Source organism: Lepus europaeus, chromosome 20, assembly GCF_033115175.1.
Source record: "Lepus europaeus isolate LE1 chromosome 20, mLepTim1.pri, whole genome shotgun sequence".
Taxonomy (NCBI): domain Eukaryota; kingdom Metazoa; phylum Chordata; class Mammalia; order Lagomorpha; family Leporidae; genus Lepus; species Lepus europaeus.
Window position 1 is genome coordinate 60,154,811 of NC_084846.1, and position 19,887 is coordinate 60,174,697.

A 19,887-nucleotide genomic window follows, 5' to 3' on the forward strand; every position below is an offset into this window, starting at 1 on the left:
TTACCTTTATTATATAATACATGGGAATTTTATCTATTGGGAATAATTTATAGCATTTATACACATACACACAAATATCTGTGAGTATAAACATTTTATACAATCAACTTCAGAAAATTGAACACAAATATTTTTAATATTTATCAAATCCTTGAACAAAGCAATAGAGAAAACATCAGTCTCTTGTAAAATTATGATAAATCCAGATTTTGAAATAATGTAGCTAGAACACCATCTGTCATGATAGAAATAAACTGTTCATATTTAGCTATGATTCTTCTTTGACAGATGTAAATGGTTCAAAATTATCTGTTACAGGTTCAGTTTTTTAGCCTGTAAATTGAGAATTGTTAGCGATTTTTTGAAGTTGCACATTGTTTGAAAGTACCCTAACATATTAATTAAACCATGTGGGTTATAAGAATTCTGTGTGATTCATCTAAGGTTAAAAAAAACTCTTTCAAATTTTGAGTCAATTTTTTCTATATTATATGTTACAATCTGGTGACTTAATTGAAGATCTTTTACTTTTGTAAAATGTCTTCTGTAGTCATAATTTCTTTGGAAAATTTCTATAATTACTGAAACTTTTAGACTTAATTCTTATTATGGTTACTAACTTAGTTCTGTTTGAGGAAATTTTAAAAATATGTGATAAGTTGGGCAGGTGAATGTACATTTCAATTTTTTGTAAAATTTATTTACTTGGAATTTCTTAGTATTTATTTTTTTACACAATAAATAACTTCCTTTTATTCTATGTTGAATTGAAATAGACATTTGTCATCAAGCTTGTAATATACTTTGCTCCAATCTTTTTTTCTTTTTAACTGTTTTTGTAATGCTCCTACTTCTTCACTTAGTTCTGCATCAATTGCAAGCATGTACTTTAAATTTGAAGATGTGTCTGTAGTTACTTTACAAAGTATAAAATTAATTTTTCACCTAATGAAAATGATAATGAACTTTCACCTTAATCACCACATAAAATTTACATGCATGCCACTTTAATTTATATTAATCACATGCAGTATTTCTGTAAACACATTACAATGTCATATTCCTGTGTAGAGAAAAGTATTGAAGCTGAATTGATTCATTGACACTACCTAGGTCAGTAATATGCTTATAAGATGTGAAATAATGTTTTTTTCCCAACGTATGAACTACAATGCAACAGTGTTACCTTACTCGACTCAGAGGTTAAGAGGAACTGTAGTCTTTCCAAAAACAGTCTTCAGTTTTAATATTTAAGTTATATTAAAGAAACACACGTAAGTCATTGTACTGTCCATGTACATTGTACATACAGTTGTTGCATATCCCCTTGTCAGAGTGTTAACTGAATATATGCATTATTTCCTAGAAATCCAGGCAGCCATCTACTTTCAGCATGAAGTTTCTTATCCGATAACGAGGATAAAAATATTACCTATCTCATATGGTTAAGTTGTAGGGCAAATGTAAACCACTCAGAATATTATCTTAAAGACAGGCAAAGTATTTGATGGACTTTGTGTACCTTTTAGTCACATCAATCATTAGTATTGAATGGTTTTTCTTAACTCTTCGTAGTAAAAATGCCTTTTGCTTTTAGTGTGAAAATTGCAAATAACATTTTTATTTGTATTTCTTGTATATTTCAGTTTTACTTACAGATAGACAGCTAGTTTCCATTGTGCTTTGAAGAAAAGCACATGATTCTAAGCGAAGGAGTGAGGATTTATTTCATGCTCAAAGAATATGTGTTTAGGAAATATTTGCTTGTGGTATTTCTGTGTGATGGCTTGGGATATAGCAGTCATTCGCTCCTATGAGGACATTTGAAATATGTTAATTAGACATGGTGGGGATAGGAGCACTAGGATTTTGAGGATAAAAGGAGAAATTAGAAACATTGGCCATGGTGGAAAAGATGGCCAACACGAGAAGGACAAAGCGGGTATAGGAGAGCAAGAGTACAAGTTCATGTCCAGTTAGAGGGACCCAGGGATGCACCAGAACACTGCTGTTTTGCTTAGCGTAGGTGCTGGTGGGGTGGAGTTGGGCTGGCCTGCTTCTAGTCAGGGGTTCCCTCCTTCCCTCCCTCTGCTTCTGGAAACCCTGGCTGCTGTCGGGGTAGGGTGAGGACTGCTCTGATTGACTCAAGCTCAGTAGGGTTGCAGTAGGACCCATGGGCAAGACAGGGTTCCAGCAGAAGGTGCCATCTCACAGAAACTCTCCCCATTTGAGATTTCATGTCCACGGCCTTCTAGAAGTTCACTGCTTCAACTTTCGAGGAAATAGATCTAACAAGCAGATTCAATACAAAAAAAGGACAGAGCATTGTTAGAGGACCTAGAAAAGGTGATGTCCAAACCACAAGGAAGTTTTCCCACTGAGAGGCAAACAGAAACTGACAAGAAGGGCTGGATAATAATCAGGTGGTCTTGGAGGCCTGGCCAGGTATATGTGAGGTACAGACTCATCTATCTCTTGATGTGGGTTACTGGAAGAGACGTTATAAGGGAGGTCTGAGCCTCCTTACGGAAGAAATCTACCTAGCTGACCTGGGAGGAAGGCTGGCCTGAATAGGTTAGTATCAAATAGGTCGCATCTCTAAAAGCAAATTTACAGCTCTGCCTGCAATGTTAGTGATCCTAGGCTGTCCCCTCATGGTGTTGGTTACTTTGGAAGCTGGGCAGAGTAAAGGGCTTTTTCAGCTTGGGGAGGGCCAACAGGGTCTGCAGCACTGACCTGGGAGTCCTGAGCTTATTAATCAATTCCCAATATTAATAAGCCTAGGTGGGTTCTTGCCTAATATTCAGAGAAGAATTCTGAATATGGCACAAAGGAACAAGGCAGCATGATAAGTTTTTAAGCTTTTCATTTAGTGAGAGAAAGGCATAGGAGAGTGAGGGCCCTACCTAAAAAAGGGAAATCTAAATTCATACCAAGCACCAGGAGCATGCAGGTCAGGGAACATGGGGTGGGTGGCCCAAAGGCCATGTGCCCTGGAGGCAAAAGGAAGACAGGCCAAAAGAAACAAACAAAAAGTCTGGGCCCACTGTGTTCCAGATCTTTAATTCATTTCCAAAAGAGAGTGGTTAATTAGTCTGATTGGCCATTGGGCACACAGGTGTGGCCAGGTAGGGGCGTGAGGTCACACAGGGGCATGGTGAAGGCGTGCTCTTCCAGCTCACAAACCTGTTGAATTTTATTTTATATGCCTGCCTACAACACTTGGATCCTGGGGCAGTTCTGTCCAGTAGTCTAGCTCTTGGCAGAGGTGACCGGACTCTTCAGAGACCAGCTTTAGTCATGACTGCTGTCTGCCCAAAGCCCTGGTTTTCCACATTGAAAACCATTGCCATTTGGGGTGGAATGGCCTTGTTGGGTCTCCTTGATGGCAGATCAGTGTCTAAAGCTGTTATTAATTGGCCTGTCACCTATCCTTCCATTGCTCCTGCTGTCTGGCTCACTCTTATTTCTCCTGGCGTATGTTAAATAGAACACTGGTGCAGCATTTAGGAATGTCAGCCATGGGAGTGCTCAATCCCATCCCTAATCTTTGGTGGCCTGAACTAGAAATCTGTGGTCACAGGCATGCTATGACAGTGTTTCTCCTGTGAGATACGATGGCCAAGAGGAGGAAAGCTGTGTCCTAAGTGAGATCAAACATACAGACCACCTTGTCCAAACTGTCTATAAATTTTGAAGTAATCAGTAAGACTTTTAACCCTTACTTAGTTTTGTTTGAAAAGGGATGTTGTGCTTGTTTACTGTGCCCATGGCAAAATAAATCTAGCTGTGAAATCATAATTAAGCCCTCACTTAGGATGTCAATTTGGTCTTCTATATGGGCCAGGCTGTTATTACAGAAAAATGTTAGCCGTGCCTTTTCTAAGGTCTGAAACTCAAACGCTACCTCTTGATGGAGAGTCCTTCAGAGTAGAATCAGTTTCCCATCTCAAAGAACATAGAGAAATGAGGGAACAAGTCAGGCTTCCCAGATTGCTCTCTGTCAATAACTTAATATCAGGTGAAAACTTAGTAAACAATTTTAACTGTTAAATAACTTATATAAACCAAAGGTCCAATGCCTTCTATAAATTCTAAGAGTAAGGTAGTTGGAAATACTTCTTCAATATCTAACATAATTATAAGCTAATTGAAACAGCTCTCTCAATAAATTTTTCCATGTAAACATAATATACACAAACATATAACATCCAACATACATTACAGGATAGAACAACAAAGCAGTTTCAGTAATAGCCTTTTAAAACCTTTAACTGCTTTTTAAAAAATTATGACCACTTGATTAGAATTACTTCCAGCACTCTTAGTAACCTGAATTAACCATACTTTTTTTTAGTTGGAACCTGTAGTCCGTTATTGTCTATCTGCTTACAAAACTCCCCAAATACTTAATACAATAGAGATCAGGGGAAAAGTCTTTCAGAACCTAGAAGACGACACAGTTTAACACAGAGCCAACATTTTAATTGCCATGAGCTATAAATCTGATTGTTAGTGTTTGGAGGAAACTCTAAGTATCCATGTTTAAAATTATAAACACATTAACCAACTAGAGGCACTTGCTTACTGCATGTAGTGTTTTAAAAAGCACATGTGGCCAGCGCCGCGGCTCACTTGGCTAATCCTCTGCCTGCGGTGCTGGCACCCCGGGTTCTAGTACCGACTGGGGCGCCGGATTCTGTCCTGATTGCTCCTTTTCCAGTCCAACTCTCTGCTGTGGCCTGGGAGTGCAGTGGAGGATGGTCCAGGTCCTTAGGCCCTGCACCCGCATGGGAGACCAGGAGGAAGCACCTGGCTCCTGGCTTCGGATTGGTGCATCACGCTGGCTGCAATGTGCAGGCCGTAGCGGCCACTTGGGGGGGTGAACCAATGGAAAAAAGACCTTTCTCTCTGTCTCTCTCTCTCTCACTGGCTATCTCTGCCTGTCAAAAAAAAAAAAATCACATGTAAGATTTTATAAAACATTTATCCCTTTTAGACTTCTGGGCCTTTTTCATTAAGATAATCATCATGAGTGATAACAATACAATAGGATCATTAGACTTTTGTACCTTTTGGACATTTGTTTCAGTAGCATTTTACATCATCATAACTCAAAATTTAGCACCAGTTCACATCTTGACAGTACCTTTAAAATAATCTACATAGCCTGATTAGTCAGTGTCTCTACAAGATGAGAGATCTTTTGACATTTCCAGGGGCCCAGCTGGAAATATCAAAGTCCAAAGAATTTGGAACTTTGATTTTTGAATACCTGTCAAAGATGTCAAGAAGGCTTAAAATATATCATAGAAATTGCATCTGTTAACATCATGACATAATATAGGCCAGACTTGATCATCATTTCTGGAGTTCCAGCAGGTTCCAGGAGGAACGTCATCTGTTTTAGATTTATATTTGCTAACAGAGGAAGATGTGTCTGATATATTACTTAGTGAATAAAGCAGACTAAAATAATGTATACAGTATGATCTGATTTGTAATATGGATATATTATGTGTAGGAAAATACAAAATGCTGTAGAGAAAAGTGTCAAGTTATTTTTGGCTGGTAGGATTAAAGGTAATTTTGTTCTGTTTTTGTTGCTTGTAAAACAAAATAATGCATTATTAAAGGAGATATTTTCAGGAAAACTTTTTGAAAATACTATTTTATCCTTTTTTTCTAGTTTTCTTGAGAATCAAATCTTTTCCTAAAAGTGTTGTAGGACTAGTTTCAGAATAGTAACTTAATTTGGAGGACAGGAGTTTCTTAGAAAGCTTGAAAATTGTGAGGTCATCAATGGTTGGGCAGTGTAGGTTTGTGACAGAGGTGATAAATAAAAAGTGAAAAACTGATATCATTTGGTCCTTTTTCACTTTATTATGACTTTTAGCTGATTTATACTCTCAAATAAATTTGCAAGGTAGTAGATAAAAGATGTAGTTGGAGAAAAGTCCTGGGAGCCTGAAAATTCTAACACCTTTTAAAGAATAAAAAAAAAAAAAAAAAAACAAAAAAACTAAGATAATCCTTCATGAGTGTTTAACTGGTCTCACAGTATTGTTTCTGGGGTCCTGAGGAGGTTCTCTGTGGGACAAAGCGTCTCATTTCCTACCCGCAGTACAATCACACCTGCTGGGTTGGTGCTGAGCGTGTAATCAAAGGAAAGCTGGGCCTCTCAGACCCCTCTCCACATCGCCTTGTCTATCTCTTGTTGCGTTAGTTTTTAGAGAGTCCTGTGTATGTGTGATTTTTTTTTTTTAAATGTTTGAAGGAGGGCAGTAAGATACTGCGTGGAATTGTCAGGTTTTGGTGTGGTAGGGTGCTGCTAACTGCTCATTTAGTAAATGGAAAATATTGATCTCCCGCCAGTCTTCACATGGGGCTGTCAAGCACATAACTGAGCTCACAGACAGAATCAGTTATAAAATATTGACAATGCAAAACCCTTGCTAGAAACTTGACTTTCAGAAACGCTTTGCATGCTCAAGGCCAAATTGATCCACAAGAGACATTGAAATTGTAGAAAATTTCAATGGAAATTAAATGTACATATTAAAAGTGAATAATTCTAGTGACTTAATAATTTAATTAATTGAAGCATTAAGCTTCCTGGAATTATTTTGTAATGTGAACTTGATTGCTGAATTGATTTGTGTCTGGTTCTTCTCTATCACATCATCCTACCCCTAATAGGAGGGAACCCTGTCCACTGACAGTGGTCTGGTATGTCGAACTGCAAGACTGCCAAAGAAAGAAAGGGGGCAGGCCGGCGCCGTGGCTCACTAGGCTAATCCTCTGCCTTGCGGCGCTGGCACACCGGGTTCTAGTCCCGATCAGGGCGCTGGATTCTGTCCCGGTTGCCCCTCTTCCAGGCCAGCTCTCTGCTGTGGCCAGGGAGTGCAGTGGAGGATGGCCCAAGTGCTTGGGCCCTGCACCCCGTGGGAGACCAGGAGAAGCACCTGGCTCCTGGCTTCGGATCAGCGCGGTGCGCAGGCCGCAGCGGCCATTGGAGGGTGAACCAACAGCAAAGGAAGGCCTTTCTCTCTGTCTCTCTCTCCCTGTCCACTCTGCCTGTCAAAAAATAAAAATAAGAATAAAAATAAAAAAAAAAAAAGGGGGCAGATTGTACTACAGCAGCGGTGAATAGTATTGAGGTTGAGATGTGTGATTTCTTCATGCAAAAACTGCAGAAAGAAACCAGGCCAACCTTAGCAGAGGTGTCAGCCTGAAGAACCATGCAGAAAGGACAGAAGGAAATAGAGAAGAGGCAGGGACGTGGTGACGCATCTTTACTGGAAATTTTGAGTGACAGAAGCTAGCTAATGAAGTAGTTTGTACTTGAAGGAAGGCTTTTCTGTGGCCAAGAGAATTGCTGTATTGGGTATTATTGATCCTGTCCTGATAATAACCATCATTTAAGTCACACTGTACTAAATGTCTCACTAAATTTTTCTTAACTGTTCCACTTACTCTCCCTTCTTCCATCAGTGCTTTGCACAGGCTAATTTTCTTTCTCAATTTGCTCGATACGATCCTACCCATCTTGGAGACTTATTTCCTCTGTGAAGTCTTTTTTGATTCCATTTGTTCATTGTATTACAAAATCACCTGTGGGCATTATTTTGTAGTAGGAGTTAGCAAACGTGGAGGTGGTGGTGAGAGTATGCTAGGTGAGGAACACCAAGCATGTGCAAAGAAGCTGGAGCCTAGTGAGATCCTGGCATGCCGGGAAACCTGGATTAGGTCATTGCCTGTTATTGGTACTTAGTGGCGAAGGAGTGGGTTGGCTTGATGAGATGAGACTGGTAAGGTTAACAAGGGTTGGAGAATGGTTTGCTTTAACTTATCTATTGATGGAATAATAATGCATGATGCACCTTGTCTTGTATGCTTTGCCCTGAACCCTACAGCCAGGTAGCAGAAGAGTCAGGATTCGGGCTGAGTTTGCTCGTGATTGCAAAGCCCAGACGCTTCCACTTCATGGTGTTCTGCACCTGGAGACCATTGCTTCACTAGGGTATGAAGCAGACATCAGCTTTTGTCACAGCACTGCTCAAAGACGAGCAGCTCAGTGCAGGGCAGACCGATGATTTAAGGGAGCAGAGTAGTTTTGGTTGATTTTCAGAGAGGGTGCCCTGAGGAAAACGTAAACACTTAGGAAGTATATTTTGGTGGAATTATAATTAGAGTTTCGAGCAGTTGCAACTGGTGGGACTGAGCATATTTTGTCATTTGTGTTAGCATTTCAAACATAAGGAGGTTACCATTAGCAATGAGGAAAACAAACATTAGCAGACTGGACTGCATCGGGACACAAACACTTCCTTGTGTACAGGACAGATTCTAAAGGCGTTCATTAGCAAATTTTATTTAGTCCATGGGAACTCCATTCAGATCTGCTCTTGGAATAGCATGGTAACTTTCATAGACTAGATGATTTTTTTCTATTAAAAGATGAAAAGTTAAAATCTGAACTCTAAGTGTACATTTTGAGAAGCAAATTGAACCATGTTTAGCTTACTTGGCATAATGCATGATTCTTGAAAGTTAAGTAGGTTGTAGTTTAAGGCGGATACTCTCCCACGGCTAAGCCTTCTCCTCAATGGAAATGATGTGTTCTCTCCTAGAAGAACCAGAACTGAGAGAGGCTTTCAAAATGTGTGTGTATCCCAACGTTCTCCCCAGCCCGAATGAAGTGGGATCTCATTGGCTTATCTTAGAAATGTGCATTTTTAGTATCCACCCTGTCTCAGATATTCCCATGATGAACCTGATTCCAAGGGCATGTATGTATCCTTTCTCCTTGATCAGGGACATGTAGGAATGAAGGAAGGAGGAGGTAGAGCCGGAGCAGAACAGAATGATAGTACCCTGTGCGTCTGCCCGCCCTGTGACTGAGCAGGTCATTTATTACAATTCATCTTTTACTGATAATGTGAGTTTGTTTCACAATGAACATAAATTAGCCAGATCATCTATGAAATTATTATTTTGGGGGCCCAAATTTCACAGAATAATAAATTTTGGCCAAGTGAAATCCTGGATGATTTCCATATAAGCTCCTAGGAGATTCTAGGGATTGGTCAGTTGGCTCTAAGGCATAAGCCTTACTCCATGAGGCCCCTTGGAATGGTATCTCCATAAATTAGTTTTGTGAGCTCCTTCATATCCATACAGCGTTGTCCATCTTCACTGGGCTTACGTGCTTTGGAATGTAGGGTAACGATGAGTGAAACTAGCCTGCCTTGTGGTTCTGGGAGTGGTCCATCATGCAGATGGGATTTAGGAAGTTGAGACGAACCCTTCCTCTTTAAGTGATATTTCAATCTAGTAGCTAAAATTTAACCCATTGATCCCATTAAAGTGCAACCAAGTCTGTTTTTGGATGTTTGTGCTTTTTTGAGAAGAAGGGGTATTCAGAGTTTCGGTTTGTGTAGCACTGGTACCTATATGTGTGTGTGTGTGTGTGTGTGTGAGAGAGAGAGAGAGAGAGAGAGAGAGAGAGAGGTGAGCCACCAGTGAAGGAGAATATGACAGAACAAAGAGGCTGGGACTGACAGATGCTTGGGTGCTTTGCTGCATTTCCTCTTGGTGGTGCCTCAATTCCAAGGGACACAGTGCTGGGGTGGTGGCGGTGGTGGTGGTGGTGATGGGGAGTTGCTTCTCCCTTTTAAAAAATTGTGATCTGCATCCTTCCTTTTCCACTTTCCAGTCACTGCTTTCTAAACTTTGTGCTGCAGGAGCTATGAAGAATCACCGTTCAGCAAGGACCATTTATTTAGTGCCCTCCAGGGTGCTGAGAGCCGAACCAGAGAAAATTAATAGCATTAGAAGCCCAGGCTTTGATGCTAGCTCTGAAATGCAGAGCCTCTTGACATATATTTCCAAAGGGACGTTTATACCTCTTCTTAATGTGTATTAAGAGAAGAAAAATATTTGACCAGCTTATTAACATGGCTTTAACATCTAATGTACTTTTTCCAAGTCAGATTTATTGAGGTATCATTTACATAGTGTAACATTCATGCTTTTTAAGTGTACAGTTAGACAAAGTTGATAAACATATATAATTGGGTTTCCATGACCGCAATCAAGATACAGAATAGTTAACTCTAAATATTAGCACCCCTTCATCACTAAACCTTCTTCCCTACTTCCAACTCCAGGCAACACTGATCTGAATTAAGCTCCTAGAAGTTTTGCCTATTGCATAATATCACGTTAATGAGTCATACTGTGTGCATCTTCTTCAGACCACCTTCTTATACTTAGCAAAATGTGTATTTTTCTTTTTTAAATATGGCTCAGTCATTCTGTGTCCCAGCTGAAAAATTTTTTAAATTAGTGCTAGGTTAAATTTTTCTTCTATGTTTTAATCCTAGAAGGTTTAGGGTTCATGTTACATTCTATAATTAATTTAAAATTGATTTTTTCAAATGTGAGATATGGGTCTACGTTCATTTCTTGCTTTCTTTTGCATATCCGTGTGCAACTGAGCCAGAATGATTTGTTGCAATCTCTTTTCACTTTCTATGGGAATAGTTTGGCACCTTTTTTGCAACTCAATTGACCTTATATGTGTTGGTTATTTCTGTTTGATCTTTTCCATTTTAGGGCTCTATGTCCATCCTTAGGCAAATACCACCCTGTATTGATTAACGTAGCTTGAAATGATGACTTGAAAAAAGGTAATATCAATATTAGTCTCCAAACTTTGTTCCTTCTTTAGACGGCTTTAGGTCCTCTGATATTACATATAAATGTTAAATTAGTTTGTCAATTTCTACAGAAAATTCTGGTAGAAAATTGTGATCATGTTAAATTATGAGATGAATTTGGGCGATAAATCAGACTCAACAATATAGAGTCCTGAAACTCATGAGCACAGCATTTCTCTCTGTTTAAATATTCCTGATTTTATCTCAACCATAATTTATAGCTTACAAATATTATACATGTGTTATGTATAAAAAGTTTATATTTCTTATGCTATTATAAATGATACATCTTCAATTTAATTTCCAATTGCTTCTTATAAATAGAAATAGAACTGAGTTTGTATGTTGACCTTGTACCCTGTGAACTGACTAGACTCATTCATTAGTTATGATTGCCTATTTATAGGTGCTTTGGGATTCTCTATCCAGTCATGTTGTCTGCAAATAAAGACAATTTTATTGCATTGTTTCTAATATGACTGTCTTTCTCTCATAATTTTCTTATTGAATTGACTCAGACAACCACTGAAATGATGAAGAGTGATGTGGGAGGAGATACCAGTATTTTTCTCTTGATTTTAGTAGGATAATATTTACTGTAAACTATAACTATTTTATATATGCCCTTTATGAGGTTGAGGGATGACCATTCTTAGTTTGCTGACAGATTTTTTATGAACAATTATTAGATTTTATTCAATATCATTACTGTAATGCTCATGTGATATTTAAGTTTTTTCTATGAATAATTTCATTAGTTTTTCCAATGTTGAACCAATTTCAATAGCTAGAATAAATTCCACTAGACCATATGTATTTACTTTTTAGTATATTGTTGGGTTTAATTTCCTAATATATTTAATAAATTTTGTGCCTAGATTTATGTGGGATATTGGCCTTTAGTTTTTTTGTTTTTTTATTTGGTTTTTGTTATGAAAAAAAAAACAGCTTTATAAAATGAGTTTTTTTCTGTTTTTCTGGAAGACTTTTTGGAGGTCTTCAAATTCAAATGCTCTAATAGATGGAGAATTACTTAGGTTACCTAGTGTTAAGTTGGCTTTAGGATTTTTATATTTTTCAAGAAACTTGTATTTTCCAAGCTACATTCTTAAATTTCAGGCCACAGATCTATTTTAATACTTAAAAAAATTATTTATTTAGGGCTGGTGCTGTGGCATAGCGGGAAAAGCCTCCGCCTGCAGTGCTGGCATCCCATATGGGCACCGATTTGAGTTCTAGCTACTCCACTTCTGATCCAGCTCTCTGCTGTGGCTTAGGAGAGCAGTAGAAGATGGCCCAAGTCCTTGGGCCCCTGCACCGACATGGGAGGCCAGGAAGAAGCTCCTGTCTTTGGATTGGTGCAGCTCCAGCTGTTGCGGCCAATTGGGGAGTGAACCAGTGGTTGCAAGACCCCCCCCCCCCACATCTTTCCCTCTCCCTCTCCCTCTCCCTCTCCCTCTCCTTTTCCCTCTCCCTTCCTCCCCCTCTGCCTCTCCTTCTCTCTCTCTATGTAACTGACTTTCAAATAAATAAATAAATCTTTAAAAAGTTATTTATTTATTTATTTATTTGGAAGACAGAGATAGAGAGAGGTCTTCTATCGGCTGGTTCATTTTCCAAATGGCCACAACGGCCAGAGTTGGGCCAATCTGAAGCGAGGAGTCTGGAGCCTCTTCCAGGTCTCCCACATGGGAGCAGGGGTCCAAGGATCTGGACCATCTTCCACTGCTTCCCCAGGCCATAGCAAAGAGCTGGATCGGAAGTGGAGCTGCTGGGACTCAAAATGGTGCCCATATGGGATGCCGGCACTGCAGGTGGTGGCTTTACCCACTCCACCACAGCGCTGGCCCCATGTAACGTTTCTTGTTCTGAAATCTAGGTTGTCTTATTTTAGTCATTTCAGATTTGTGTAATAAATTTTTCACATAACTTTCCGTCTTTATACTTTCAATCCATCTATACCTTTATTTTAAATATACATTTCTTATAGGTAGTATCTTTATATTTAGAGTAAGTTTCTTATAGGCAGCATATATGATAACTATGTCTTCTTACTGGCAATTTTAGACCATTTACATTGTATATAATTATATATTTGCATTTAAATCAGCCATCCTAGTTATTTCTGAATTGTATGTATTTAATAACTTTTTTCTTGCTTTGTTTGTATTGCATAATTTTATAGTTGTATTTTATCTCCACTATTGATTTATTAGTTAAACCTCTTCTTTTAAGATCATTTATAATAGTTTTAAAGTAGTTTTTTTTTTTTTAAGATTTATCATTTGAAAGAGTTAGTGGGAGGCCCTACAATGCGTATTTTTAACTTAGAACAATCTACCTCAAAATATAATGCCATTCTTATGTAGTCTGGGGGACCATGCTGTGGCTCAGTCTGTTAGGCTACTGCCTAAGATGCTGGCATCCCAAGTGGTGCTGGTTCAAGTCCTGGCTGCTCTACTTCCCATCCAACTCCCTGCTGCTTGCCTGGGAAAGCAGTGGAAGAGGGTCCACGTATTTGGACCCCACCACCGACATGGGTGACCCAGATGAAGTTCCTGGCTTTAGCCTGGTCATCCCTGGACATTGCAGCCATTTGGGGAGTGAACCAGCAGATGGAAGATCTCTGTTTTTTCTGTGTGTGAGTGTGTGTGTCTTCCTTTGAAATAAATAAGTAAATATTAGAAGAAAAAATCTTTAACAGTATGAGTAGTTCTGTTTCCTGTACTTAATCCTTTGTTATATTTTTGTACATTATACTCATACATATTTTACACAACCTATAATGAACTGTTAAATTTTTGGCAATTATCCTTTAAAGGAATTAAAATATAGAGTGTCTTTTGTGGTTACCTTAAAACTTTTCTCACATATTATTTGCTGTAAGGATCTAAATTTCCATCCTTCACTAGAGTTTCCTTTAGCATTTCTTACAGTGAATGTTTACAGGCAGTGAATTGTTTTTGCCTCATTTGTTAATAAACATGTTTATTTCAATATCATTTTTATGTCTCAGTTAATGAATCCAATACTTATTAGGTAATTTTTTTTTTTCTGACAGGCAGAGTGGACAGGGAGAGAGAGACAGAGAAAGGTCTTCCTTTGCCATTGGTTCACCCTCCAATGGCTGCTGCAGCCGGCGCATCGTGCTGATCCGAAGCCGGGAGCCAGGTGCTTCTCCTGGTCTCCCATGTGGGTGCAGGGCCCAAGCACTTGGGCCATTCTCCACTGCACTCCTGAGCCACAGCAGAGAGCTGGCCTGGAAGAGGGGCAACCGGGACAGAATCCGGCGCCCTGATCGGGACTAGAACCCGGTGTGCCGGTGCCACAGGTGGAAGATTAGCCTGTTAATCCGCGGCGCCGGCCTTAAGTGATTTTCAACGGTTAATTTTACTAGGCTCTGTGGATATGCACCTAATGTGTTCCTGGTGTGGAGGAATGGTCAGAGTATGCCTTTTTAATTTTTTTAATATATAAAGTGACACATTAGTTGGGACCTACAGGCTAATTATAAGGTCATTGAGTAAGGACACACAATCCACTGTGAATGGCATTATGTTTCTATATCTATATCTATATCTATATCTATCTATCTATCTGTCTGTCTTCAACCACAAAATGAGTATGTCCTGTTTTCCTGGGAACCAGAATTAGAATTTCTTAATGTAATGGAAAGATTTTGAGCTGACTAGATTTTTGGTCATTTAACTTATCTTTGAGAATTCTAGCATGTATTATTTTATTTCACAGCAGATAAGCAAACTGGGGAAGTACTGTTTTCCAACATTAGTACATAATTTTAAATGGAACGGGTCCTTTATAAATTGCTAGTTGTCCACCATGGGAATTTTTCTGAAGTCATCAAGAAGGTACTTACGTATTACCTAGATAATGTGGCAAATTATCGAGATGCTTTAAAAGAATTCGAAGTCAATGAGAGATGCTTCTTCACTTCTCTGTAGTAGAGGCATGGGACCATTGTCTGTCTGTCTCTCTCTCCCTCTCCCCCTATCTCCCTCTCTTTTTTTAAGATTTTGTTTATTTGAGAGGTAGAGTTACAGAGGGAGGGAGAGAGAGAGAAAGGTCTTTCATCGGCCGGTTCGCTCCCCAAACGGCTGCCACGGCTGGAGCTGAGCTGATCCAAAGCCAGGAGATTTGGCAGCTGGGTTCCACATGGGTGCAGGGGCTCAAGCACTTGGACCATCTTCCACTGCTTTCCCAGGCATGTTAGTAGAGAGCTGGATTGGAACAGGAGCAGCCAGGACACGAATCAGCACCCACAAGGGTTGCCAGCACCTCAGGCGGAGGCTTAGGCTTTCCCCCCTCATAGTCCTTTTTCTTTTTTAAATATCATCTATAAAAATAAATGATTGTCAAGTATGTGTCAGTTTTCAGCTAATAAGCAACCAATAGCCTAATGAATAGTGTTGCCAATCCACTTGATGTTTGCTCTAGCTATTATAACTCTTCATTCAGGAGGCGGGAGACCTTAACATAGAAGGAGAGGGTCTCAGTTCTTCTCTCCTCTTGAATACCAGTGTCTTCTCACTTCTTGGATATTAGATTTTGTAAACTTAAATTGAGAGTCACAGCAAGTAGGAGCTGATGATACAAGCACCCAGGTGCTGTGCACTCCTTGCTATTCTTCCTTCGAGCAAAATTTCCTTGACAATTGTAAGATATTGGGTCAACTTCATGATTTAATGGCATAGTTTAAGCAGCATGCCTGTTTTTTCTTGCCTTATGTGCACTTTGATAAGAATAAGCTGTCAATCCCAATATTTCAAAAGAGCTCAACATCATTTAATAACATCACAGAGTAAGAGAGTGTGTTGTCAAATTGTCACTGAAGTTATTTAGGAAAGTCAACGTTTGTTTAAACACTGTGGGAAGATAGTGCTGGTAAAGTTATAATACAGAGATGGGTTTGGAGATGAGAAATGACACTGATGCTGAATTCCACTGGAACTGCTTCACCAAGATAAGGCTTGGGGAGAAGATGTTATGAAAGATGATTTATACAGCTATCATCTTAAATAATCCTCAAGCATCCCTCAAACTCTCGTTCTATGGGTACATTATTTGGGGTTAGAAAATTATACCAGTAGAACCAGAAATAGAATTTGCACTCATATCTGATTCTAAAACCATGGCTTTATCATTGAAAAAAGATTTAGTTCATTAGATTAATGCTCACCAAGTATCTACAGTGCCAGGTACACCGATGAGCTCTTGAAACATAAAGACAACTGAGATGTATTTCCTAACGTTGAGTGATTTATAACCTGAAAAGAGGCAGTTGGTAAACTATTGGCCTAAGTCTATGAACAATGCATCAGCTGCCCAGTGAGTAAGTTAAGGATGGGTCAATCAGGTTTCAGAAGAGTAGGATCAGAGCAGACCCCATTTCTGCATGTGATATCTCTGCTGAGCCCTGCAACATGAACCTGTGTTCAAAAGTTCAAAATCCCAATGATAGGAAAAGGAAAGATTATTCTAAGGAAAGTGAGCAGCTTCAGCAAAGGTACAGAAATAAAAGTTTTCCAACAGATGAATCTTAGCTGTGGTACCCTGAAGAACCGGTACACTCAGAGCTTGATTTTGATGCCTTGTAGAGCACAGCTTGGTGAAATCAGAACCAGGTGCTGCACCCAGTGGGACAACATCTTGGACATTGTACGTAGAAAGAGAACCGTCATTGAACAAAACGATTTTGGGTGAACCTGAAAACTAGAGAACAGGTTCTTGAATTTTAAGAAAATGGAAATGCTAGTTTTATAAGGGAAAATTATGAATTCACCTAGAATTAGTAGAGTCTTTAAGGATAATTAGAGCTAAATGTTAAGGCTTTAGCACATCATAGCAATGTGTGTAAAGCAGATGACCTGTGATTTTAAATAAGCATTCACAAAGTTAAAGTCTTGGTTAGGATGAATAGAACTTCCACTGGAGCTTCATCAGCTAAAGGAGAGTTGAGAAAGAAACTGAAACATTACTAGTTAAGTTATCTGGAAAGCAGTCCTCAAAGTTGGCTACACATAGGACTTTCCTGGGCTGCTTTCAAAAAATTCAAATATCTAGCTTTCACCCCACACCAATTGAGTTAGCATATCTGAAGGTGCTATACAGGCTCAATAGTTTTAAAGATCTCCAAGTGTTTCCAAAGTGTTGAAAAATTTGGAATCCAGTGACTAAGGATCAACACTTTACTTCCTGAGTTTAGTTTTATGTAGCAAAATTTTCCATCACAAAATGAATAACAAGAGTGGTCAGTTAAAAAACAAAATGAAACAGGAACTAAAATGCCTGATGGAATTTTAGAAGCATACAATATTTAAATTGTTTCCCACCCTTATCTTGGCAAAATACCTGTGCTGGCCCGTCCATTATTATGCATCTTAGAATAAGACATGATTGATGACTCACTATTTTGCACTGAAAATCAGAGATGACATTGCATGCCAAGTACTGTTCACATGGCGCATTTCCCAGAACACCTAAGCCGCAAGAAGTTATTACTGTGAATTCTCACTTTGTTCTCTGGATTGGTTGGGGCAGTGACCTTACCATTATTTTTATGAAAGAGGAAAGTGAGATGCAAGATCTGAAGCTAGAATCTAGGTTTATTGATTTTCATGCCCAGATAGCATTTATTGTCCCTGCATTGCCTGATAGGCCAAGCCTCAACTGAATAGTCACTTACGCGATTAAACCTGAGTGCCAGAGATGCTATTTTTAAGGGAAAAAATAGCAAGCTGAAAATTTTGTTGTGCAGTCAAAATATTTACCCCAAGGTATCATATTTCCCATGGAATGACTAGACATTATGATATGATTTATGAGGAGGCAACAAAATAAATACCACAGCATAAAGATCATTATTCCTAAAAATAATTCTAAATATATTACCCATGGACAAGCCGAAGACGTATTTATTATATACTTGCAGTGTCCTTAATATTCCCTGAGAATTTTAATGCAAATAAAAGTCAGTTTTCTTGTTTGAGGAAGTTGCAATATATTTTAGCTGGTTTCTTGGTGTAAGGAGGTCTTAATATATTGGTAAGCTAAGACAGCTTTTGCTGCACAGTGTCCATATATAGTAATGCTGTGTAATTTTGTGGGGAAGCTAATGAAAGAAGCTTAGTATTAAAAATTTATTTTTTTGATAGGCAGACTTAGAAAGAGAGGAGGAGACAGGAGATCTTCATCCCCAGTGGATGAAGGGAAGAGCTTCATCCAGGTCTCTGACATGGGTGCAGGGGCTCAAGAACTTGGACATTTTCTGCTGCTTTGCCAGGTGCATTAGCAGGGAGCTGGATCTGAAATGGAGCAGCTGGAACTTGAACTGGTGCCCATGTGGGATGCTGGAGTTGCAGGCAGCTGCTTAACCCATTGTGCCACGGCTCTGGCCCCAGAAGCTTGCTCTTGGTCCATCATAGTGTGAGAGGAATGACTTCTGTTAGGTAACTTTGCTTCAGTCCTACAGGAAAGATATGTTAATCTCTTAGGTCAGAAGATCTATATCAAGAGAGTCTGCAAAGAAGACTAACATGGGAAACTTGAAAAAGCTTTTCTTTATCTAAATGGAAGAGAAGGTTATGGAAAGGAGAGCTCCTCAGATAAAGGAGCTATTGACAAAATATCACGTATAAAACCCATTCAGCTTCTTCTCGATTAGCCCTCCTGTTAGAGCAGGCAGTGAACCGGGTGGGAGAAGGCAGACTCTGCGTGTTGTCTCCTACATGAATTCCTCCGTTACGTGATCACCAGCTCTTCCACAGATGGAGTTTCCTGACGATAGGCACAGTGTTTTATTAGCCTTGGTGTCCTCTGCACAAGCACAGGTACCATCTATAGAGAAAGAATTTAATGATTGTGGAATTCACCGTAACTGGAGAGGAAGGATAAGGAAGCATCCATGAGCTGTTCTGAATGTGCCTGTTCTGTACATTCTTTTTCTTCTTTGTAGGAATATTAATTCTGGAGATTGATTGGCTTTAAGCCGTGTGCAAAAAACTGAAGGTTTAAATTCTTTGAATCTGTGAGAATTTAAATCCTTTCATTTGAACTTGAATTCTTTGACATTGTATAGATATATCTTAAATTATTTGGTAGATAATGCATTGAAAATTCTGTCCAACATAAGGGCATCTTAATGATGGGAGTGAGATCAGCAGCCCAGGGAGACACGCATTCTGCTAAAAACAAGCCTGGAATATCTACTGGTGGAATGCCACCAACTCAGAAATGAGGTGTCGTAATTTTTTTTTTTATTGTAAATGTGATTTCTTTTGTGTATTTGAGAAGAATTTTAAATGTGTATTTGTAGTTCTGCATTTTTTTTTTATTTCTTGGAAAGTACAAACTCCGCATCTTGAGCGAGGACTCGTTGTGCCCCCAGTTTCGCTGACTTTCTGTGATGGATCACTTGCTTTCCGGGCTGCGGCTGCTGTGCAGGGGCCCGCTACGGTGATCCACATCACTGCACTGCTTAATTACACTGGAAAATTAAACCTTTAGGGCACTGACTTTAGGGGTTGAAGAAATTCCTGTATGCTCAAAGAAAACTTAAAGGCAGTGTAGCTTCCTTTGTACTCTGTGTCTAATAAGCAGTTTCTAAATATGGATCAAACATAGAGTGTATTCCAGGTATAAAAATAACCAGGTGCTTTTATGTTACTGGGTAAAGTGCAGTTAATATTTTCTGGAGAGCTACGTGGTGTCACGAATGCTATTATTTCATTAATCATATAGAGAAAGTGATTCAGAGTGGGTTGAAAGGGGTTTGGTTTATAGACCGAAGGCTGATTTGACCACAGGTCATTAGGTGTGTGTTATTTTCCTTGCACTCATTGTAAGTGCGTGTCCATGTAATCACCACAGTCAAGATTCTGGAAATTTCTATCACCTCCAGAGTTCTCCCACATCTATTTGCAGGAAACTTCTCTCTAATCCTAGGTGCAAGCTCCCTCTGTTTACATTTAGAGGTTTCCAGAAGACTTGAACCATGAGAAAATGCTTTTTTTGTTTGTTTGTTTTGCTTTGCTTATTTCTGAAATTAAGTAAAATCGCCCGGTATGCATTCTTTTGTATCTGGCTTCTCTGACAGCATACTGTTTTGAGATTCCTTTATTATTTTACCAGTTCATCTTCGGTGATG